The 24,818-nt window shown below is 35.7% G+C and overlaps 1 pseudogene; it reads right to left on the bottom strand.

The window, feature by feature from the left end:
* LOC100947920 overlaps positions 1 to 23,764 on the bottom strand; it is a 32,955-nt pseudogene extending 9,191 nt beyond the window's left edge.
* Between the last annotated feature and the right edge of the window lie 1,054 nt (positions 23,765 to 24,818).

The following is a 24,818-nucleotide window of genomic DNA, read 5'->3' as shown; positions in this document are numbered from 1 at the left end:
TTTTTTTTTTTTTCAACTGTGGCCAGGGCCAGGCTTGAACATGCCACCCCCAATATATGGGGCCAGCGCCCTACTCCTTGAGCCACAGGTGTCACCCTATCTTTAAAAAGTTTTTATAAAAACCCTTCCAACTCTGGGAATGACAGACCACAACAACTTAAATCCATCTTACTACAAAAAATTTACAAAGTGATAATTTTTTCGATTCTTGGGGGCATAAAAGAGTGTTTGTCTTAGCAATTTGGAGATTGAATGGAAGTAATTCACATAGGAGAAAAGGAATGAAGCCTTTGCATAGAACAATGTGGAAGGTGGAACTCAGGCCTTCTACTCAAAGCTACACCTGAAAGGCTTGTACATGGGAAAAGTGACAGATTAAAGTTTGTTATTTACCTAAATTTGGGGAAATGCCTTAATAAAAAAATTACCCAAATAATCTTAGGACCAAGCACATCACCGAAACTCATGGCAAAAACAAACAAAATCATTCTGAGATCACATTGGTACAAAATATAATGGGTAAAACTAAGCTAACTGTATCAATAATAATAATAGATGCAAATGGAAATCAAAACTTGCCAATGAAAGAAAATATTTCCAGATGGTTGGCAAAGCAAAACCTACAAATACTTAAGTTATAATGAAGAGGTAGGTACAGTTAGATAATAAAAATATATAGTATATAAAGAAGCCTGATATACCTATGATAAAATCATACAAAATGGACTTTAAGTGAGAATATTATTTGGAATAAAATGGTTTCTATATAATAGCAAAAGAAAAAACCAATTAGATGATGTGAATACTTAGGATGTTTATATGCCAAAGAGCCTAATGTTCAAATATATTATTAAAATTCAGTTTCAGTTAAAATAAGCTGTTGTGTTTTTGAAGATAAAGTGCTCAATGAAGATCAACAGACTTTTGGAAAAAATAAGTGAAAAATATTACTAGCTGCACAGGCAAATTAAACTTCAATAGTAATTAAAAGAATTCTATATGACTCAGGACAGAAGAGAACGAAATAGGATCAAGAAACATATTCTGTTACATATAGTCATCTAATTCATGATATCACTGGCATTTCAAATCAGTGATAAAAGGACAATCCAATTTATAAGTATCACTGAAATAATTTGGAAGTATATCGCTAAAATTGATCCCTTCATTACATCATTCATTAAAAATGACCCAAATATGTTATTTCTATATCTAACAGCAGATAATTTAAATAACTATTTGAAAAGTAAAAATTCCTTTATGATTAAGAGCTGGAAGTTTTCCTAAATACAGAAGAAAAATCTCAGTTGCATAAACCCTTACATAAAAAGTAAAATTGATAAATTATTAAAATATTATGAATATTAAGATACTTGGAAAAGATTACAAAATAGAAACCCTATATAATACAAATTTGTAAATAGTTCCTAAAATCCAGCTAAAGAAAAGCATTGAATAAAATACCTCCTTGTTATATGATGAGAATATAATCATATTATAAATAATGACCATATATGAATATAGTGATTAAGAAATAATATTTTAAGCCAAGATATTGGCAATTGAGATTGATTTGTTTTTTCTCGTTGGTAGGTTGTGGAGCATCACTTTAAAACTGTCTTCATACAAGTTTAAGTCAGAATAGTGTTTTGAAGGGCACTTTCATGGTATTCATCAGAGTTAAATTTTGACTAATTAATTGACCATCTATACATCTACTTAAAAACTGGAGATAGAAGAAGTATCATGAGTAAAAGTGAAAATCTGAACAATGACCTAAATATTTAAACATTACTTGCCAAAGCCCGCAAAATGGTACATATGCAAAGCTTGGTTTTTTAGACAGGTACATGTATCTTATTTAAGAACTTTTAAGAACCCCTTTTTGGGCTAAGTGCCTGTAGCTCAGCAAGTAGGGTGCCAGCCACAAACAGCGAGGCTGGCCAATTCGAACCCGGCCCGGGTCTGCTAAAGAACATTGACAACTGCAACCAAAACCTACCCAGGCATTGTGGCAGGCGCTTGTAGTCCCAGCTACTTGTGCAACTGAGGCAAGAGAATCACTTAAGCCCAAGTATTTGAGGTTGCTCTGAGCTGTGACGCCAAGGCACTCTACTGAGGGTGACATAGTGAGACTCTGTCTCAAAAAGTAAAAATTAACTTATTTGCATGTGATAAAAATTAATTTCAGCTAGTTTAGTGAAGTAAAAGACAACATGTCTATAAAAATAAGTCGGAAATCCATTGGCAAAAGCATAACCTATGCTTATCGAGCACATATTTAACAAAAATTGGAAAAACACAAAGCACAAAGTTATCTCTCTATTCCTACGTCCCTGATTTTCTCTACATGCAGCCCTGGAAATCGGCTTTCTCTGTTCCTTACTCTACATGAAGAATAAAGTTTTCCTTCATCATCTAAATTCATTTATTATAATTTCAAATACCAACGTGGACTAAATTGCTATACCACTTACAAATTCTAAGCAGACAAAATCAGATCACACCAGTTTAGATGAGTTATCCACTGAAAAGACCAAGACATTCAATGCACTTAGATTTCACTGGGTCGGGGGAATGAAACATTCCAAAGAATAGGGCATCAGTATGGTTTTGGCATCAACCTCAAAACATATTTAACAGAATGCGTGTATGTGTGTGTGTTTAAAACTGTAAAGAAAAACTTACTCCTGGTACATTGTTTTCTTTGTGAAATAAGCAACTAATTCATCTGAAGTGAATCAGGGCCTATATTAAAGTGAGAAGCTTATGGAGAAAAGCAAAAATTTGAAGTAGCCATTGTTGAGTAGTTTTCTGAGTTTTCTTAGAGTCTAGGTTGCTGGGGGTTGGGGCCATTCAGTTTATGTCTAAGTAGCAAGAATACCACATGTTACTATTTTCACCTGAAAGTCTACTGTAGAAGAGAATCAATAAAAATGGTAAATTTATCCTATACTAAGGATTGGTTGAGAATTTGGCAAAGGCAATTAATTGAGTTGGAAGAAAAAGGAATGTATGAAGTTCATTAGGGAGGAAAAAAATAAAACAAGGTTATTTAATGAGTGGGAAAAGGAAGGTCAAGAGCCTGGAAGTTTTCATGAAGTAAAAGTGTAAATTTTGAAAGTATCAAGAATTGAAAACCTTAGAAGGACAAGAAGTGATAGAAGCTTAGTGGAATTTAAGATTTAAGGTTTCAAAGTGGAACACTTCCCATGGATGTCAAGGTTCATAGTGGCTTTAGCAGGCACTGATGAAATACAATTATAAAGTTCATAGCAATCAAGAAAGTGAGTGAAATTCAATGCCAAGACGTTACATCTTCATCAGTTTGGATATTAAGCTTGCTAACAATAGGACTTGTACGTCTACATTTTGAATGTCTGTACAAAGTGACACGCAGAGTCAAAGATCTGATCTGAAACCTTATCCTTTAGTCTACAACCCTCTGGAATATTTTACTTACGTCATTGGCCAGACTACTCTAACAAGGTTAAGGGGACAACTGAATCTATAACTCTTCTGATAATTAAAAGGTCTAAGAACTTTTAAAAAATCTGAAGTTTCTGCTATTTATGGAGCCTAGCTGAAAGGAAAAATATTTAGAACAAAGTGTTATTCAAACACATACCACAAATCTTATCAATTATTTAAAAAATCTCTAAAAACCACTTAGGCTCTATTTCTACCTATATGCCTTGAAATCTTTAATATACGTATGAGTTCCTATGTATTATTTACTTTCACTGTGGTCAAATCCAGAACATTACTTTTCATTCTGATATATAATCTTATTTTACACACGTTACAAATAAATATGAGTTAAAAATAGAAAAACACTTAATTTCATGAAGTTCAGCACTGTGCATGTCTATCAGTGAAAAGAGAACGCAAGGCAGTTCAGCCACTAAGTGGTCCTTTGGGGTCTACTTTCAGATATTCTGTTGTCCTGGAAAAAAAGAGTACGGTTTTCTATGTTTCTACTTATAATCTCACCTTGGCAGCCTCAAAAGATTTACCAAACCCTGCTAAAGAGGCTACGGGTTTTAGCCATGGCCTCTTTAGCAGCAGTTTTCTTCCTCAGTGTGTTTACACTATAACTTGCTCGTGCAGCGGTTTAACCTGTGGGTCGCGACCCCTTCGGACTGTATTAAAGGGCTGCAGCATTAGGAAGGTTGAGAACCACTGCAAGTATTTGTTACTAACTTTTGTTCTAGACAATGAAACCAGGCATCCTGACTAGGCCTCTTCCCCTTCATTTACCACAGCCCCTTTGCTGCTGGTCATCCTGACCATCACAGTCATTCTGATTCTTTCCTCACTCAAACATGCCCAGATTTACACATCCCAACCAGACGGCCACCTTGCTCCTCACAATGCATATTCCTTTTCACCTTTTGCCTTATCCAAGCCACCTTCCCCTTAAGCTTTTACTATGTGTACCCCATCCTTTTCTCTTCATGCCCAAGTCTTAGTTCCTTCCGGCACATATCAAAGCACCCAAACCAACATCAACAATTGGCTTAAATATTAACTATTTATTATTTTTAAAATAATTTTCTAAATTGACCTTTAATTCTTTTTATACTGGCGGGCCCCCACACGGCCTAACTCACTTGAACAGAGTTTGATGTCATGGTGAGGGGGGAGAGGAGGGAGCTCTGCTAGGGCTGCGTCGGGGTCCACAGTTCTTCTCAGTTTCAACAAGGGGAGAAATACACCCCCCTTCTCTAAGGGAAATACTGTTTGGAGGAAGAGCATAGGCCATGAGAGATTGTTGCCATAGTCTCGGGGAACACAGTTTGTGAGCACCTCCCGAATCTATGTGGCAGGCAGAATTCTAAGATCATCTTCAACACTCTGTCCCCTAAGTCTACACACCCTGTACCCTTCCTTTCCTGGACTGTGCCTGGACCTATGTATAAGAGCACACTGGCCCCTGATTAGACTACGCCATAAGGCAAATGTGACCTGATAGCATTAGTGAGATTGCATTGTGTTAGATGAGATTCCACTGAGGCTGACTACAGAAAGATTCTCTTACTGAATTTAAAGAAGTGGTGGGTGACACTGTGGGAGGCCACAGGGCTATTCTCTGATGGGAGCCCCAGCTTGAAACCCTGCAAGGTAACAGGGAACTCAGTCATAAAACCTCGAGGAACTTGATTCTACTAAATTTTAGGAAAGTATTCCTAGCCTCAGAAGAAATTATAGCCCAGAGCAAAACCTTAATTTCATTCAGGTAGGACCCTAAGCAGAGGGCCCAGTTCCCCCAAGCAGTCACCTGACCCATATAAACATTGACATCCATAATTCATGTTGTTTCATGGGGCTAAGTTTGTGGCAATTTGTTACACAACAACAGAAAACAAGTATAGAGTATAAATGTCTTAACACAATAATTAAGTAAATGAGGTGAGGGATATATTAACCAGTACAATGTAAGCATTCCAAATTGTATATGAAATCAGTACACTGTACTCCATAAACACATTAATGTATACATAATCTGTCTCTTTATGAATAAATAAAAAATAAATAAATAATGACAAAAGAAAACTTATACAATAAGGGAATAGAAATGGATGATTTCTTTAATCTCTAGATTCAGGTACAAATCTTCAAATAACAAACTTTAGTTTTTCAGAAATGCTCATCCTGAACTTTTCTCAGAGCCATCTGGTTCAGCTCACCAAGACAGAATTCCATAATTCTAAGCACATTCCACTCTTCATTCATATTCTTTCTCTCTTTCACATCTTTTGCTATTACATCAAATCACATCCTGAACGACGGTGCACTAGATTACTCTTGGTACAAATTGACCTCTTGTTTCATCCAGAAGAGAAGATTATTTTCCACAGTGTATATTTGAGAACACTGGGAGATAAGAATGCTTACATTTTTTCTTCACTGCCACTTCCAAATCTTTACACATCATCTTCAGTAGAAACCCCTGCTCATAAGAGATGCCTACTTTCTTAGCCAAGTAATTTTCTGCCCTTCCATATTGCCAGCCTCAATAATTTTGTCTCACTGCTCTTAACATTTTAAAATTTGGTTCACACTTCGTTCTAAATCTACCAATTATTCTGTGTGATGTTGTGTCTATCTAGAACTTTCACTTCACAATTTCTGTATGCGCTCAGCTCCAGATGCCTCCACCTTTCCATAACTCACTTCCATGACACCACTAGATCTGCATGCTTCTGAATTCGTGCAAAATTTCTAATATGACTGCCTTTTACTTCCAGCCCATTCTGTTTTTAACAATACAAGATGTTCTCATTGTGCTGACATTGCCAAGGCACTGTCTAGGTCTATGTGGTTCATCCCAGATGGCAGGACATGAGCTGGAAGGAAGGCCAGCCATTGTCTTGAAAGAGCACAACTTAGACGCTGCACTTACCATATTTCCCCTTCTCCCACTAACTTCCCAGGGTCCTACTGGCTCTAAAGGAGTGAATTTGAGTGGCTCTTTGTACAGCTAAAATGTCGTGATTATCTTGCCAAGGGAAGAAGGCTGTTGAGAAACATGTTTGATCCGTCACAGGTGATAATCAAAGGAATGTCCACTCCTAGGCCTTCTGAATTCTGGGACATTACTATCTGTTCTATATAACGTAATCCATCTGGGAACAACGTAACTGAATTGGAAGAATTTGATTTATATTACATAATAAACCTTAAATTGACACAGGATTTAAAAATATATATATGGAACTAATGGGAGGAATATTGTAAATTAATATGGTTTCAGTAATCCCAGGAAGTCAAGTCACAACAGTAAGTAAATAGAGACTAAACTGCTTGTTGTTTTTAGCCTGGGGCTATTGTCAAAGGAATAGATAGTTTAGGATAGATCTAAATGCTATAATTATCACAGCTGTATCATAGTTATTTGCCCTCTTTGAATGTATTTCTCTTACCTATACAATGGGCATAGATGATCGTCATTCCAAGGTTAAGAATATTAGAGACACGCATGTAAAGGGACATTGTGCCTGGCATGGAGAGGACACCCCCCAAGTGAGGAGGGTTGTCATTAACATTTTATGTGTTGCATAAATTCTTACCATCTTCTGCACTGCTTTGTATCTACCAAACTAATCTTTGTTAAGACTTCCAAAATTTCAGAGAATCTGATTTAGATTAATTCAAAAATGATCTACAAATTGGTAGATTTTCTGCATGTGTTCAGGCAAAGCACTGAACTCCCTAAACTGGTACAGACCTGGGTCTAATTGGTTTTTCTCTGATTCCCTGATAGCCTTATTCAACTGACCTACTACTAGATCTCTCTCTCAATCCGAATGCTTAATTTGCTTCTCCTGTCTATATCCCATTCACACTCAGAAATCTCAGTAGATGGCCTTACTGTCTATTTTAGGAAGGAACATTTCAAAGTCAAATGTGAATTACCACACATATTCTTGTCCACTCTTCAAAATCCATTTGCTAACATTCTTTCTCTGCTCAACAAAAAACCACTGCACACACATAGAGGATACATGCACAAAGACACACACACGTGTGTGTGTTCGTGACCTGAAAGCCCCTTCCTCCACAAGCACTCTCGATTCTGTTCTTCTTCATCTCTTTTAATAGTATAAATTTATTTTTAAGTGCCTACAGTAAACAAAGTGATGATGAAAAAATAAGCTTTGTCCTTGAAGACATTGCAAGCAAATGGGAAGAAAAGGAGGATAAGTGTGAAGTGACAGGATAAACAGAAAAGCTAACCCACAAATGCAAATAATACTAACAAATAATTACACAGGAACTCTCCTTCTTTAAAATATACAGAGAGTGCAGAATGACTTATCTTTGAGAAACAAAGAAGTATTTTGAGAAAGTGAGATTTTGTTTAAAGGCAGTTTCGGTTATGAGAAAGATTAATAGCAGCAGGGCCCAACGCCTGAATGTTTTTTGTTTTTTTTTCTCCTACCAGAGCATACCTTTAAGAAAAGTCAGCCTTTAAATTTATGTGTTCTGCTGTTAAGAATCCCAAACATATCAAATATTTAAAAGGTAGATTCAATAGAATTCTTAGTCACAGTAAGAGTTTTTAAATAAGAAAGAATAAGGAGAAAGAAGTGATTACTTTCATTACATAAAAATATAAAACAGAGGTGAGCCCAGACAGAAAATAACTGACATGTCTACTTTTCTTTAATAATAAATCATCTATGACTTAATTGCATAAAGTAAACGAAAACCAGAACAAAGAGGCCAATTGATTTTAAAGGGCTGTGATGTTGCTTTGTAGCTTTATCTTTTTCTGGTATCAGATCCTAGAAAGAAGAAAAGATTGATGATGTTTCTGATATTAGATTAATCATAGAGAAATAGAAAATACATGTTGCTATTTTTCAAGTAACAGAAGATTAAACTGAGCAAGTTTATTGGCATTTTATTTGAGTGAGCATTTAAAATTTACAAAATCTGAAACATAACTTTAGTGATTATTTTTTACTGTGAGAAAGAGCAGTGAAATTGGAAAACTTTGGCAGGATTTCATCAAGGCTTTGTACTGTAAAATACAAGCAAATTCAGTAAATTTAGCAAATTAAAGTCATCTGTGTCTGAGGATTTATTTCTCTACCAAGTATATTAGCATGCAGTTCATTTGTGCGTGATGAAAAATAGTTGGACTCATTTGTCTCTGATACAGAAACGGTGTATCCGTGAATATGACCTCACCTAATTTTCCCCCATTATATTAATTCTACTGTTGAAGTCAGAGTTCGAGATTTTAGCTAATATTAAAGAATGCTATTATTCAAAGTAGTGATTTGGTACATATTTACTTTGTATATTTTTATAAAATTAATCCATTACAAATATGTCCTTTCTCTTTTACATCAAGTCTAAAACCCATTCACAATTTATGACTCTGTAATACACTGGGAGCCTTGTTTGTCACTCAAAATTATTTTTTGTAGAGACTTAAGAAAAATCTCACAAATGCAAATTCAAGAATTTATGTTCTTTTATGTGAGTGGTAGCTAGTATGTTTCTGGCAGGATGGATAAATGAGAGAGAAAGAGATGATAGATATTTGGATAATAAATCAATATGTCCAAACTAATTTTTCCTACTCATAATCCCAAATTTTGTTTACTTCTGTATGTTAGTGGTTAACAGCAATTATGAAATCATTGTACCTTGACATTTGCCAGGCTCATGATTTCATGTAATACATACAGAATGCCAAAAAATGTAAACACGTTTGAAGACAAAAAAAAAACTGCATTAAATTTGTAATACTCAAGTCACATTTGACTTCTGCAATTGCAAGAGGTGCTCAGAGTGACATGTATTCATCTTTTGTTATTGGTATTTACTGAATATTATAATTTTAATACACTTTTTTCCTTTCTTAAAATGTGTATATTTGGGGGGCAACCTCTGTATGTTTTTAACGCAGAACATTGATTAATCAAGCCACGTACTTACCACATCTACCAGGCCTGCCCTTCAGCTCAGAAGAGTGGACATAATTATTATAACACCACGTGCCAATCTGACACTACCCAGGCAACCACTCGTTGCATTGTCCTTCTCTCACTATGTTTTCTGTGTTACTCAACTCAGGGTCTCAGAACCTAGCCCCGTGGTGAGCATAAAGTCGGTCTAAAGGCATCAGGAATAAGACAGGTAAAAAGAAAATGTCCTGAGGCCAGGAAACACCTGGAAACCAGAAATTAACAGAACTTTTTTTTTCAACTTCAGAGTTTTAGAAGTGAGCAAAAACACAGCAAACAGAAGGCAAGAAACTCGATGGACCAAATTACAGTGGAAGCGGAAGTAACCAACGAAAACAAGGGTGGCAGCGACTTCATGACCAGAGCTGACCAGACAGGCGCTTCTGTGTGTAACTCCCGAGGTGTCCAATCAGGAGGTCACATCTGCCCTTCAAGGAAGACGTCACCCAGTGCGTCAGGCACAGTGGAGCGTTTCCCCTGCCGAATACATGCCTGAAAGTGTCTCCGGCCTGGCCTTCGCACCTGAGTTCTGATGCCATGGAAATTCTAGGAAGAGAGGAAAGCAAACCTTAATACATGGATTGACTCCCTGAGGGTTAATCTAACATGCATAGAAGTCTGAATAACGTCCTTTCTGGGAAACCCACCTCAATTTGCAACTAATAGTGCACTCTCCACCAATAAATAGTGTGCTCTTCTTACCTATTTTGTGCACAGCCAGAAAATTTCTGGGTTGACTCATTTTTTCACAACTCTCTATCTTCATACCATGTCTAATCTCTGGAGAACCAGGAAGAATCCCTCAGAATAGGAGCCCTACAGAGTGGGTAAAAAGAACTCTTTCACCAAAGTATTCATCATGAAAAGATTTCTGTACTGAAATTGGCCAGTTTATGCTAAGATAAAGAATAACTCCAAAAGCAATGTAGCATAAAATAATAAAAGTTTATGTGTACACATGTCCATCATGGCTAGCCTTGGAATTCTTCCCAACCCCTGCAACTATTGGGATATTTTGATGATGTATCCAATATCAGAAGTATTACTGGATGTTATAAGAGGAAAAGAATATGGTGAGTTGCGTGTGAGCCTCTAAAGATTTTTTCTTGCAAGTGAAACATAGCATTCCATGGACATTGGCCATAGTCAATTACACAACCATCTGAAACTTCAAAGGCAGAGGGAAAGTGCTTGCATAAAGAAGGAAAGCATTGGCAAATAGCCCTGATCTTGCCACAGTTCATAATTGCAAACAAGATCTTTTCAATTCTGTTTTATATTTTCGGGAACTGGAAAGCAATGAAAATGTTAAAGGTTGGGAAAAGTCATCCTCCACCTGTTTGAGCAAAGACCATAAGGCCTCGCCCAAAGCTGACAACATAAATTATATTACTATTGAAGATACATTTATGAAGTGATGATGCTATTGATTCATTCCAGAAATAAAATTTGAAATCCTGAAGACATTAGCTTTTAAAAATTACTATTGCAGATTAAATGATTAACTAAATATTGGAGAACTATTTTTTGAATGGCAATTACTTCTTAACATAAATGTCCTTTATTACCTTATAATACTATTTATATTTTAGAAAAATATAGAAAGAATTTGGCCGGAAGCGGTGGCACTTGCCTGTAGCCCCAGCTACTTGAGAGGCTGAGGCAAGAGGATTGCTTGAGCCCCCAAATTTGAGGTTGCTGTGAGCTACACAGCACTCTACCTAGGGCGACAGAGTGAGACTCGTTCTCAAAATCAATCAATTAGAAATATGTTTTAAAATATTGTTCTTGGTTCATTCCAGAATCAATGATCTTCTTACTAAATCCGTTTGCTTCTTTTCAGTTTTTATCCTATTATTGGTTAAGAGACCCACTTGGCCATAATCTTTTCCATAACACTTCCTGTCTTTGGCTTTCATTGCTCTGGTTATTTGTGGGTTGTTTTTTTTTTGTGTGTGTATCTTTGAGTTGCTTCTTCTCAGGCTCCTGCCTATGTGCCTTCTTTTTGGCCTTGATTCTCAACATTGGCTTCAGCTATGCACCAACCACTTTCTTCTTCCTTTTTACCTGTTTTATGATTTCTGGGTAACATCTATGGTTCTAACTCAGGGGTGGGGAAACTTTTCATGCCAGAAGGGTACATTAATTTAGCTATAATCAAATAATGACACATTCAAGAAACTTCAATTTCATATACTTTAAAATGTACATTGTTAGTAAAAATCTAACCACTATGTACTTAATAATTTCAAAAAATAAAAACTGTTTGTTAATTTTAAAATTAACTAAATTTTAATGTTATTTTTGTGTCTATGTTTTGTTGGAAAGCATTTGAATACATGAAAAATGCTCATTGTCCCTAGTCATCACAGAAATGCAAATCAAAACCAGCCTGAGATATTACCTAACCCCAGGGACAGTAGCCCACATCACAAAGTTCCAAAGCTGCAGATGCTGATGAGGGTGCAAAGAGAAGGGAACATTTGTACATTATCAGTGGGATTGCAAAATAATACAGCCTTTTTGGAAAGAAATCTGGAGAATCCTTACAAAACTAAAAGTAGGCCTTTCATTTGATCCCACAATCCCAATACTGACTACTCAGATAAAAAAAAAATCATTTTACCATAAGGAAATTTGCACTTGAATGTTTATAGTAGTTCAATTCACAATCACAAAGATGTGACAAAAAAAAATGCCCATCAAACCATAAATGGATTAATAAATTGTGGTGTATGTATACCATGAAAGACTATTCAGGCATTAAAAAATGATGAAGATTTTACATCTTTTGTATTTACCTAGATGGAGTGGGAGAATATTTTTCAACTCAAGAATGGAAAAGCAAGCACTCCATGTACTCAATACTAATTGGAAACTAGTAGGTGAACAACTATAGGCCCACTAGAGAGAAAAATACAATTGAATTGAAGGGGGAGGGAGCTCTGTAAGCTCCCACCTTAATGGGCATAATATAGAGATATGACATACTCCAGGTGAAGAAGTCAACTTCAACTCAGATGTTATAACAAACACAAACAATGTCAGCTAATCTTATGTACCCTTATATTAATCTGAAATTTTAAAAAAATGAAGCAGGGGGGTGGCACCTGTAGCTCAAAGGAGTAGGGCACTGGCCCCACATGCCAGAGGTGGCAGATTCAAACCCAGCCCCAGCCAAAAACTGCAAAAAAAAAAAAAAAAAAAGCAGGTTAAATTGATTATAATAGTTTATTTTAAGTAGATATATGGAAAATATAATTGTTCTTATGTACCAATAGAAGTTATTAATAAAGAAAAACATAAAAATATTTGTGATCTATATGAGTGTTACAATGCTGACGAGCACTGAATTTCTTTAATGTAGATACTGCAGTGTCACAAAGCAACAAAATCATCTTTAGCAGAAACAAGGTAATATTACAATTTCCAATCTTCATTAAAAAATCTGCTTTCTTTCGTTAGCATTCTCTCAGTCTTCTTTGACATCATGAGTTGTTAGGAAGACAGAATTTAAAAGTCCTTTCAAGCTGTTCAACTATGCACAAATTCCACTTCAAACACAGTGCACCATTGTCACAAGCTAACAGCAGACTGACGGACTTGACTCTCCAAAACTGTAACCAACCAATCTTATGTTGGAGAAGGGGAAGTTAGAATTAAAAAAGTATAGAAGCCATTAATTTATCCTTTATAACTTACTAATGTTCTAATCTTGACAGTCAATATGGGATGATTATTTTATTGCAATATATTTTATTCTTTGGTATTTTTAATATTTTCATATTAAAAATAAAATAAAAATATAGCAACAAACAAAATATATTAATAAAAATAAAATGGATTTGTTCTGTAAAATTTGGATTCAATCAAAAGGCCACACTTAAATACCTAGAGGACCACAGTTTCCTCACCCCTGTTCTATTGTCATGGATTTAACTAACATTTGATCATGGGTCCCTATCTAGTTCTCCAGTTCTGAAACATCTCTTAAAGTTCAAAGTCATCTTCAAATTGATTGTTAAATATCTTTTCATAAATAAACCTAAGATTAAAGCATTGAATAATACAAAAGTTGAACTAATTTTCTTTATCTGACAGACCTGCTTCTAATTTTTAATACCAAACATTTTGATAGCTATCAGCATCATATATAGAAACTTTGAAGTCATTGTGAGATCATCTTTATCACCCTGCCCTCAAATTCACATCCCTTTGATCATCAGGTTATCTAATACTTAAATTGGTAATGCTCATTCATCCTAATCAACTTTTTCATCAGTCTTCATCAGTCTCTTGGTCCCTGATGTAGATTAAGCTTTTGTAACTTGAAAATGCTTTTAGCATTTTGAAAAGACTTCATTCATTTTTTTGTTGTTGTTTATTTAAAGTCACTACATTTCTCAATGTACCATCATATTTATTTTCTTAAATATGAATCTGGCCATAATACTGCTTTACAGAACATGTTCAGCAATTTCCCTTCACCAAAGTCCAAATTCTTCAGGATGGCAGGAGACCCTCCACAGTCAGACTATGAGCTTACCAGCTGCATGTCTGCGTCCTCGTGGGGCATAGTGAACAGTGTCTTTACCATAAAACAGTGGTCTGCAAATATTTACATGAATAATAGTCACCCAGGGGATTGGATACAAGTTGAGTTCCTTTGGTGTCATCCAGAGGTACTAGTTTAGACATCTGAGTGGAAACCCAGGTATCTGTAGTTTCCAAATATATGGTGAGGTGACAAAGCAAAGGTGGTTTGTGGATGGTAACTGAAAATTCTACCCAAAGTATTTCGCCATGACATTTTTGCTCTAATTGGCTTTCTCTAGCTAGAAATTACTTCCTTCCCTTTTTGTTCCACATGTGTGCCTGCTCATTCTTCCAGAACCATTTCTGTGAACGCCCACTTCTCATTTCATTCAATTTAATTAGTTATTCCTTACTTGGTCGTTCTGTAGAACTTTGTTCATATTTCTATTTTAATAATTGCTAGACTTTTAGCCACGCTTTGCACATATGACTACTTTTAGTCTAATGTAATTATTTAATATCTATTGGTTATATTTAACTTAATGTAATATATGTCCCTGAGGATTGAATTACAAAAGGAAAGCACTATGCATGAACAAAAATAAAAGGCATAAACAACAACTGAAATTTTTTGTTATATTTAAATAAGACATTTCATCAGATTTGCAGATGACGCTTAATTTATTCAACAGATGACAGAACAAGATTCAAATGTATCTCAGCCCGCTGAAGTACTAGAATAAAATTTGTATGGATACCACATAATACTACATTTATGCTTAAAAATCAGTCACACAAAATCTAGATATGGGAGACATAGCAAATAACTGTTCATTGAGGTTTTACCTAATAACAAAGACAATATAATGCAGGAGTGTTATGTGACCATTAATGAAGCTAAAGCAGTTTTAATCTGCATTCATAAAAGTCTGGTGTGCCCAGCACAGGACATAAGGGTCCCTCAGTAAGGGTCCCTCAGTAAGATGCCCTGTTGAGTCCAAATATCAAATGCTATGTTGAGTTTGTGCCACCGTGCAGGTATATTACAAACTAGAACTGTACCTGAAGTATTAGGAAAATGTGATATTTGGTTGGGACTGGTTACCTAACCAGTTGTTGAAGGGACTGCTTGGAAATAAGATTAAATAGAGAGTGGCATCTCTTCTCAAATGTGTGAAATAGTATTATGGCACAGGGAAAGGTTCATCTTAGAGTTTCTTCAGAAATAAGAACTGGTAAAAACTCAAATTGTAGAGAGACAAAAGTTAGCCGAGGACTAATAAATTTTTCTTGGATATATTCAAGTTTTCTTGGTTCATTCAAATAAAGTAAAACATTTCCCCCCCTTGTTGATTTTAAGCACTCCTGACCCATGTTGATTTTAAACATGATTTTAAGCATGTTTCCTCACTCATACTTGAGTGAACCTGGTATTAAGTGATCAGTAAAGTGTCTTTACCTTAAGATTCTTGTATTAAGAATGTAAATGGGTTGCCTGGGTTTTTGTTTGTTTGGTATTTTTAAAGTCAAGCTTATTGCAATATAATTTATACACAATAAAACTCATTTTTCTTTAGGTGAACCATTTTATGCATTTTGGCAAATGTATGTATCATGTAACTCTAGGACAAGGAAGATAGAGAAAATGTCTATCTCCTCTTGGCATTTTTGCCGTTGACTTGATCTTCATGCTTATAGTTTTGCCTTTTCCAGAATGTGACAGAAATGTACTCGTGCAATGTGTGGCCTTTTTTGTATCAGGGGTTGAATGGATAAAGATGCTGTTGTACTTGTAAACACGGTGAGATACTACTTAACCATAAAAAAGAATATGAACATGCCATTTTCAGGAGCATGGCAAAAACTGGAGGTAATTGGGTGGCACCTGTGGCTCAAAGGAGTAGGGCACTGGCCCCATATGCCAGAGATGGTGGGTTCAAACCCAGCCTTGGCCAAAAACTGCAAAAAAAAAACCCAAAAAACAAACAAAAAAAAAATAGAGGTAATTGTGTCATGTGAAATAAGCTAGGTAGAGAAAATATTACCTCTTGGGTGGTGTTGTGGCTCAAGGATTGGGGTGCTGGCCCCATATACTGGGGTGATGGTGGGTTCAAGCCCAGCCCTGGCAAAAATATATTGCCTCTTCTTACGGCTATGTGGAAGCTAAAATAGTTGATTTCACAGAGGTAGAGGTCTATGAATTAAAAAAAAAAAAACTTTTAAAGTTCTTCCTCAAATGTAAACATTGTTAATTCAAATTAAAAACTACATAATGAAAAATTACCTGTATATATCTTAAAAAATACTGTTTTATAGCCACATGGGCTGGTGCAGATGTTGTGAAGCCAACTTTGGCATAATACAAACTTGCAGCATGCACACGTGTGTGCACAGACATGCCACACGTGTGCCACACACATGCCATACACACACCACACACATGCGACACACGTGCCACACACATGCGTGCACAGACACTGTGATAGCTGGAAATACCATGATCATCACCTTCTTTGGGTCTGGATTCTTTCCCCCAGCCCCTTCTCAGACTTGCTCTCTTGGTCTGACACAGCGGGGATGAAGAGCTCAGGGACCCGACGGGGAGGAGCGCCTTCTGTGCCTGCTCTCTCCCACTGACCTAGTGATGCTGGCGAGCTTAGTCCTTGCGCGGGGGTCGCAACCTCTTTTTACTGTGGCAACCTCCCTTCCAGAAAGGCTACAAAAAAAAAAAAATCTTGCTCTTGAGTTTGTTTTTACATTAGATTTTTCAAACCTGGCTTTGATTTTCCCGAGTAAAAATAAATTTGAGGTAAAACCAAAAGTATTTCATTTTTACATTCATTATATTAACAGATGGATGATGGTTATTATCATATTGAAAGATACGTAATTTTAGAAAATAGATTATTTCATGAGAGGTCAGTTTTGAGGTGCCTGGTAACTAAGAAAAGTAAGAGGGTACTCAGGATGGCATGGGAGAGAAGACCAACACACAAGGAACGATGATCGATAAATATCTTTAGCTTTTAAGGAGTATTTTGCAATACTTATAGTGATGAAAAAAATTAACATTATCAAGGATTTTGTGTAGTAAACAAAAGAAACAGCACTTAAATAGCTCCTTAGCGTCACATCACTGATCTGTGGCAAAGCTAGCTCTAACCTGAAATCAGAACTTTTCATTTCAATTATTGATTTATTTCATTCATTCAGTAAATAAGTGCTCATGTCATTTCTATAAACACTTTATAATGTTTCAGGACAAGGAAACGAAGGCTGAGAGAGGTAAAAGAATATTCTTAGAAAAAAGGAATAAAAATGTTAAACGTGGAATTATAGGCAATGTTTAATGATCATCAAGTCCGTTCTTTGTTCACACTTCAATAAGCAGAGCGTGGGACTGGATATTTGTCAGTTGTGCTTATCTTTGTATTGTTGTCTGAATTTGAAGATAGTTCCCAGAATAGGAAGGTAATCAAGATTCCTGGCACTGTTTTGAAAGTTAGAGTCATTCCTTTCTGCTGGTTTCTTCTGAGTCTACATCGTCTGACTTGTCGTCTTGTGCTTCTTCCTTTGCTTGAATTTTTTCTTTTTTCCACAGTAATTTTGTCATTGTAATATGAAAACTTACCAATGTATGAACTACCATATGAAATCAAGACTGATAAGAGAAAAATATAGTCGTTAATGGCGTAAAGATGTGGTGTCAGGCAGGGCTCCCTTTGATTCCAGTTCTGATTCTCAGCTCTCAGCTTGCTGTGAAATCCTAAGTTTCCAAATTCCTAATCTACTGATCTCTAATATGAAAAATAAAGATACTAACAACTCCCTTAGAGAATGAAGTATGCTTATTAGGGATGCCTGAAAAAGGGCATGTGGAAGTATTTAGTACAGTACAAACAAGTAGGGACGCTCAATAAACATGAAACACAGAAAATTTTCTAAGTGATTCTGTTAGATCATTGATTGTGTTAATGTCACATTATGTCTGACCCTGGAAAAATTCAAGGAAATATTTTGAAAGTAATTTCTATTCATTTTTTTAGAAGAGAAAGTTCAATAAATTACGATGGCAAAAGTCTCACAATGACATAATATCAAATCTGGGTGTTAAATTCAGAATCTCAAGGCTTTGTTTTGCTTCCAACGTGTAGGCTTCCAAGAGAAACAGGAGAGACAGGAATGTAGCCCTGTAACCAGGAATGCTCTGCCGAACCCTTCCGGGGCTGCTCTGATATTTTTAGTTTCCGATGGCTTTAAAGTAAATTTCTCAAATGCTCTTCAATCTGGTTAGATGCGCAGCGTGACAATAGCTATGTAGAAAAATCAGAGTTTATGGTTCATCAGAACTCTATTTTAGTTATGTGCAGAATGTCTGCTGTACTCGTTCATGGCTCTGTTTAAAGACTTGGCTGTTAGACATTTATACATTCATTAATTAGCAACTAGGCATGATTTAAAGGATAATGTTCCTGGCGCTCAGCGTATATGAAGCAGTAAACAGCTTTTGTGGAAGATTAAATGCTGTAGCAAATCAGAGACATTTGGTGACCCCCAGCAGCCATTTGTTGCCAGAAAACTTCAATGCTACAATTATTGTGCCAGAGGAGAAAACATATTCAGCTGATAGCAAAACAAACAGAAGAATGAATTTGAATTCGCCTTTTGCATGTTCAGAAATATGGCTCCTTTCTTTTTTTTTTCTTTTTACAATTTAATTTCATTTGAGCACAGGTTCCTATGAATCATTAAATTAAATTTATTTAAACATACCATGGATTGAAAGGATTTAACAATTCTAGAGATCGATGTACATTTGTATTGAGAAGTTAAGAATATGCAGCTAATATGAATAATTATGAAATCTAAAAAAAAAATCTCTTATTGAACTAGAATTTACATGTAGGTAGTGGGTTTACTTATGCCTATTGTTAGGGACCTTTGATAAAAATATAGATTTTATACTAGACCAATTATTTATTTCAAAAATCAGAATGTATTTTGGCTTGCTACATCATAAAAAACAAGAGAAATTAATTCTAAATTTTGCATGGAAAAAGCTAAAAATATTTTCATAAATTAGCTAATAAAAATTTGAAAACTTATACATCAAATTTCCAAATCAACATTTCCTCATCAAAATTTTATACATATATATATGTATATACATATAATTCCTAACTTATTTTGTTAATTCATAAATATATGTAATATACACTCCAATACAAAGACTCAGAAATGTAAACAGTTAAATAAGAATAATAACATTTTTTAATGTATTTTTCCTAGATCACTTGATTTCCAAGTTTTACTGTTAATTTGCAGTTTATTTATCCACCTAAATATAATCTGGATGAAAAATACAACATAAGTACAAGAAGTAAATATTCAGCAGGAATAAAAAAGATGTTTGATAGCATGGCGTAGCAAAAGCCTGGAGGAAAGTTCCTTTAATACGTATGCGTACTTAGGCTTACTGGGAAAAAATGACATGGTTTAGTAAGCTGGTTTAGACGTCAATAAGAAAAGAATTTTCACTGTTCTTTCTCCATAATCGGATTTGGTATGCATCATAACAGAAACAGCGCCTTCAGTGAGCAGTGTTCCTAACCCACTTTTTAATAATACAAAAGACTCCTCATACCACGTGTCGATCACCGTAAATGCTCACCCAGCCCACTTCTGTCTCCTTTTCCCAGAGCCCCTTTACTCCAGGCCAGTGTTATTTGTGGATGGGGATGGTAGGAGCAGAAACCTTTAACAAGAATCTGAGATCCCCATTTTCAGTGTTACGCTTTGATTATTTTTTTCCAAAGCACCACTTTTAAAATGCCATCAGAATTTTCTGAGTCTCAAAATTGCTCAAACATTAAAGGTATATTTTGTTTAGAGAAGTGGGACTCTGCATTCTATGAACTGTATAGCCTTTCTGAATGACTGCTGGAGAGAGACGTGCGGATAGTTAGAAGCAGCCCTTTAATACCTACAGAAAGGCCGCGGTGCACAGGGCATCTGCCTCACTGTGACTAAAATGTTTACTTTAGCAAACACGGCTCTATTAAATTTCAAAGTGGTGCTCTTTGAATTTTAAATTGTAAGGGAAACCTGGCCTCCATTCTTGAAAGCTTTGGTTTAAACATAAAAAGGAGAAAGTAGCTTTGAAGTTGGAATGAGATGCGTGAACTCGCCTTTTTTCACTGAGTCTGAAGAACTTTCAGAGCAGGCGCGAGCGCTATCTGGTATGCTAACTCATGACTCCAGTGATATTCTGACGTCTTTTACCCTTGACCATTTCTAGATTTTTTTTTTTAAGTTAAGAGTGGGAGATTAATGTGAGGTTTCACTTGTAATTCTCCAATCAGAGGATGTATCTACCAAGATAATTTTATACATTTTTATAAACAGATCACTTTATTGCTCTTTAATTGGCATCTAATTTTTCAAATCATATCTAGATTTTGAGTTTTTATTGTGGCTATTCATCTATTTCTCTAGAGTTTATCATATACAGAAAAGTAAAAATACAGATAACTTGTATTTTTGGCAAAGATGCTCACCTTAGTGAGTATTTATTTGGGCAGCAGAGGGTTTGCATAATTGAACAATTCATGGACCAGAGATAATTGAGCATCACAGTAAGTTATGTCACCTATTTACAAATAGGAGCCATTAACTCTCTGCTTTGCTTACGAGAATGAACTTTCTAAACTAAATCATTACCAAATGCACCTTCACAAAATAAACCTTTTTCAGGGTCACTTCATTTTACTCTGATGAATAATAATCATGATGGTATTGTACGTACTTTAAAGTAAAATAAGCATTTTATCATAAAATACGTTAAAGCATTACTATTACCAAGTAAATGCTTAAAATAATTATAAGGATCATAGAATACTGAGTAAAACTGATTAAATTAACTTCATATTTTCTTCCTAGAAATCCCACATATCATCAAAAAAAAAAAAGAAGAAGACAATTCATGACATTCTTCTCATATTATAGAATTTACATTTTTGTCTTGGTTTAATAACTGCTCCTATCAATAAAACAATTTCTAAGCAGAATATGCTCTTATTGAAACAGACAATTAAAGAGAAGGTTTATTTGTCTATGAATGTAGCAGCAGAAGAGAATCCTTTACAGCCTTTCTCTTTTCCCAAATATCTGTTTGATCTACTTCCTTAATTCTCTTTTGCATACTTAGGTTATGACACTGAAGATATCATGGAGATAGTCTGAACATTTATGGACAAGTAAGGTGTGAAAAATCCTTTAGGAAAACAGCCAATCAGACTGAGCATCTGCCAGCAAGAACCAGTGGTATTTGTGAACCCACCCAGTCACCTCCTCTTCTCTGCATTCCCTGATTCCAACACTGCCAGTCTCCAAGGAAGACGTGATCCCCAGCCAGGAGCTCCAGGAAGTGAGCAGCCCTCTCTGCCTTAACACTTTACAAACTGCTATTTTGTCCAAGGAGATCTATTCGTAGTAACTGCTGGTTCTACAAAGTCTAACACATGCTGCCCACCATTTTTACCCCAGAGATGTGTTATGCATCCTCATGCGTCAGGTCCTTTAGTAAAGAAATCATAGCATTGATTTCCTTTGCCCTGACTTGTAGTAATCGTTTAACCTTGTGTCCAACACGAGGAGTAATACTGCCAAGAAGTAATGTGATCATAATTTTTGTAACTTAGTAGCCTCTGCATAAAAAATCTTTGTGATTTCAGTTAAGCATAAAAAAAAAAATCTTTCTAATATAAAACACTGCAAGAATGGGCTGAAACGCCTCATCAGGTAATGAGTTCTCTGTCATTTTGTGGTATTCCAGCAAAGACTAGTGTTTGTGTAGTAGTCTGAAGTTTCAAAAAATGTACCTCTGCACTATTCAGGGGGTACTTCTCTGAAAGAGTTGAAAAGTCTCAAGTGTATGATTTTTTCCATGTCTTATTTAAAATTTTGTTTTTCATGCTAATCACTTTGGAGGTTAAAGTCAATCATATAACAAAGGGAGCCATATCAAACATTTAAAGCATAATTATAGGTGGATGCAAATCACTGCATGTGACTCGTTTATATTTAAGTCAATTTATACTATTTTTGTTCAATGCAAGTGATTGAAAATTAATTCAAATCATTGAACTCAAATGATGCAAACATAAACATCTTTTGAAGTGACTGGCATGGATGAATGCCAAACCATGAATACGATGATGGCCATGAGTCAATGCTCAATAGTTATAAAGCACTAGCACATTTTCAAATCTTTTGTTCTCCCATGCCTTATTAATAGCACGTCAACTATAATGTTTAAAATAGTAAGTACTTTTGAAAACGTAAATGGTAACCTTTATGTCAATTTCTACCATCTTTTTGGGAAAGCCTTATGGTATGAATCACATGTTGGCCCTCTCTGAGGATTCTCAACATATGTATCGAGTTAGCTAAAATACATCTGCCTATGACCAAATGTTTTTCAATGTTATCAATATCTTTTTTTGGAATATTTAAGAACTATTGTACTAATGTCATATGAATAATGAAGTGGATTTAAAAACCTCAGAGAGAAAAAGAGAGATGTGCATATTAGCAAAAGGGAACTAAAAGTACTCTAATTTATCTGGCTGAAATAAATAGATGAATATTCTTAAACTTTTGATGTTTGCAAGAGCAAACGAATAGTAAAGTACAACATACTTAAACTACAGTGTATCATAAAGTTTCCATATGAAGACAGTGTGCTTTATAGCCACACTAAACGTTTTTAAATTTCCAGATTTCATTGAAAATTTCCCAAACAGATATAATAGCCACTGAGCCACTCCTGGAATCTACTTGAAATCCATGTCCTATAACAAACTCTGAATCAATGCTGTGTACTGTCTATGGTGCTAAACTAGAAATTATTTTAGAGTTTTAGGAGTATGTTTGCCTTTGCTTAAAACATGGGTAATTTTTCTGATTCGCTTGACTTAAATGAGGCAAGATTAGTATGTAATGCTGTGTCTCAATCATCATGTGGTCACTGGGGGAAAGGGAGCCATTCAGAAACATTTTCACATATGTAATTTGTATAAACCATACGGTTAGGATTAAGAAATCCTAGGAATATGTATGACTGTGCCAAGGGCAGTAGTATCAGCCCCTTTGTCTTCTTGCTCTAGACAGGAATATCCTGAAGGATAGAAGAATTGCCTGTTTTTATTTTATGAGTCAAGAAAGTTAGTATTTCTACTCTCAAGGTACTGAATTTTTAAAACTGATTCACAAGGCATAAGAAGTATAACAATATGCCACATTATACTCTAAACTTCCATCATCAAAATTAGGAGGATTTCACAGGAGTTCTGGAATGCGGTTTTGCCCTAAGAACTCTCAGCATCTTGTGTAGAATCATTTTCGATTCACTCAAAATTTTTCAAGGAATCAACACATAGCGGGAATATTTGTCTTCCCAGTGGTTTACACAGTCCAAATAAAGTCGCTCAACTTCCCCATAATTCTCCACCTCACATCACCCACTGCAGGAGTTCAATGCAAATTTTCCATCTGGCATTTTAAATAAGGACTCTTTCATTGGTTCTTCCTATAATGGTTTGACTTACCTTCCCACAGGCTTTCTGCAGGTTGGATCCTTTATTTGTCCAGCTTATTGAAGAGACCGTTGACGTGTGTGTCGCTTCAGTTTTGCGTAGTCCCTGAATGTTTTTGCCGTGCTCATTTTCTCCATGGTCTCGCATGAATTTCTTTTCTCGCACATTATCTAATGATGTATTTTATTAAATAATTAAATGCATATGTAGCCCTATCATATGAAAAATACTTTCTTGGAAGACAAAAAAGATAAATAAATCCTGGTTCCTGACTTTGCAGTCTTTGGAAAACACGAAGATGAATAATTAAACACCAGGAGAGCGGACAAAAATCTCCATGATGAGAGAGCCCGAGGGGAAAGGAGGGATTGCTTCCAATTGTGGAATTCTTGAGAGAAGTTACTGTTTCCACAGGTGACAGAAGTCTTGCGTGCAGAGGGACTCTCGGTTCCGGCAGGCAGACGGAGTCAGTTTCTCCAGGATTTCTGGCCTGGTGCGGCCTCTGGGGCAGTGTCTTCCCTCCAAATTCAAAACAACCCAGATTTCAAAGAGCACTCCATTTATTCTGGAAAACCATTTTTCTCTGAGTTTTCAATTTCTTCCTCTGCAAAATACATCTTTTCTAATCTATATTCATGAGAACTTCTATAAGTTTGAGTAACAAATGGAATAATGTACCAAAAAGAAAAAAAAAAGAAAATTACCATTGAAAATAAGGTTTTTTTGGTCAAACTCTTCATGTATATGTAAGATATTGATATGGAGTTTTTGAGTGAAAGTTCTCGAGAAATGTCAAATATAAATGTATTGCAATGCATTTTTAAAGTCGCAAACCAGTGTGGGGGAGGTCAGGGATAGGGGGAAAGAAACCAGCCCTGACCCCGGTCCCCCGCATGGTATGTGACTGTCGCAGAACGGCACCTCAATTCTAAGAAGACATTGGAAAATGTGCAGGCAGACATGGATTTGCACCCACTTTTCAGGTCCTAACTAGTTACAAACAGACATAGGACACCCCTAAGATCATCCTTTTTATTCAGGAACATTTGTGGACAGCAGGTCCACAAATAAAATAACAGCATTTCATTCAATGTTATCTCCTTTTAATGCTGATGTGAAAAAAAAAATCAATTCCATTGAGAGCTGCTGCCTGGAGTCTGCACGTTCTCCCCATGTCCGTGTGGGTTTCCTCGAGAGCCTC

Source organism: Otolemur garnettii, unplaced genomic scaffold (genome assembly GCF_000181295.1).
Source record: "Otolemur garnettii isolate 467f Iridium unplaced genomic scaffold, OtoGar3 scaffold00142, whole genome shotgun sequence".
Classification (NCBI taxonomy): Eukaryota; Metazoa; Chordata; class Mammalia; order Primates; family Galagidae; genus Otolemur; species Otolemur garnettii.
Note: the sequence above shows the minus strand (reverse complement) of the source record. Positions and strands in the feature narration are given on the sequence as shown.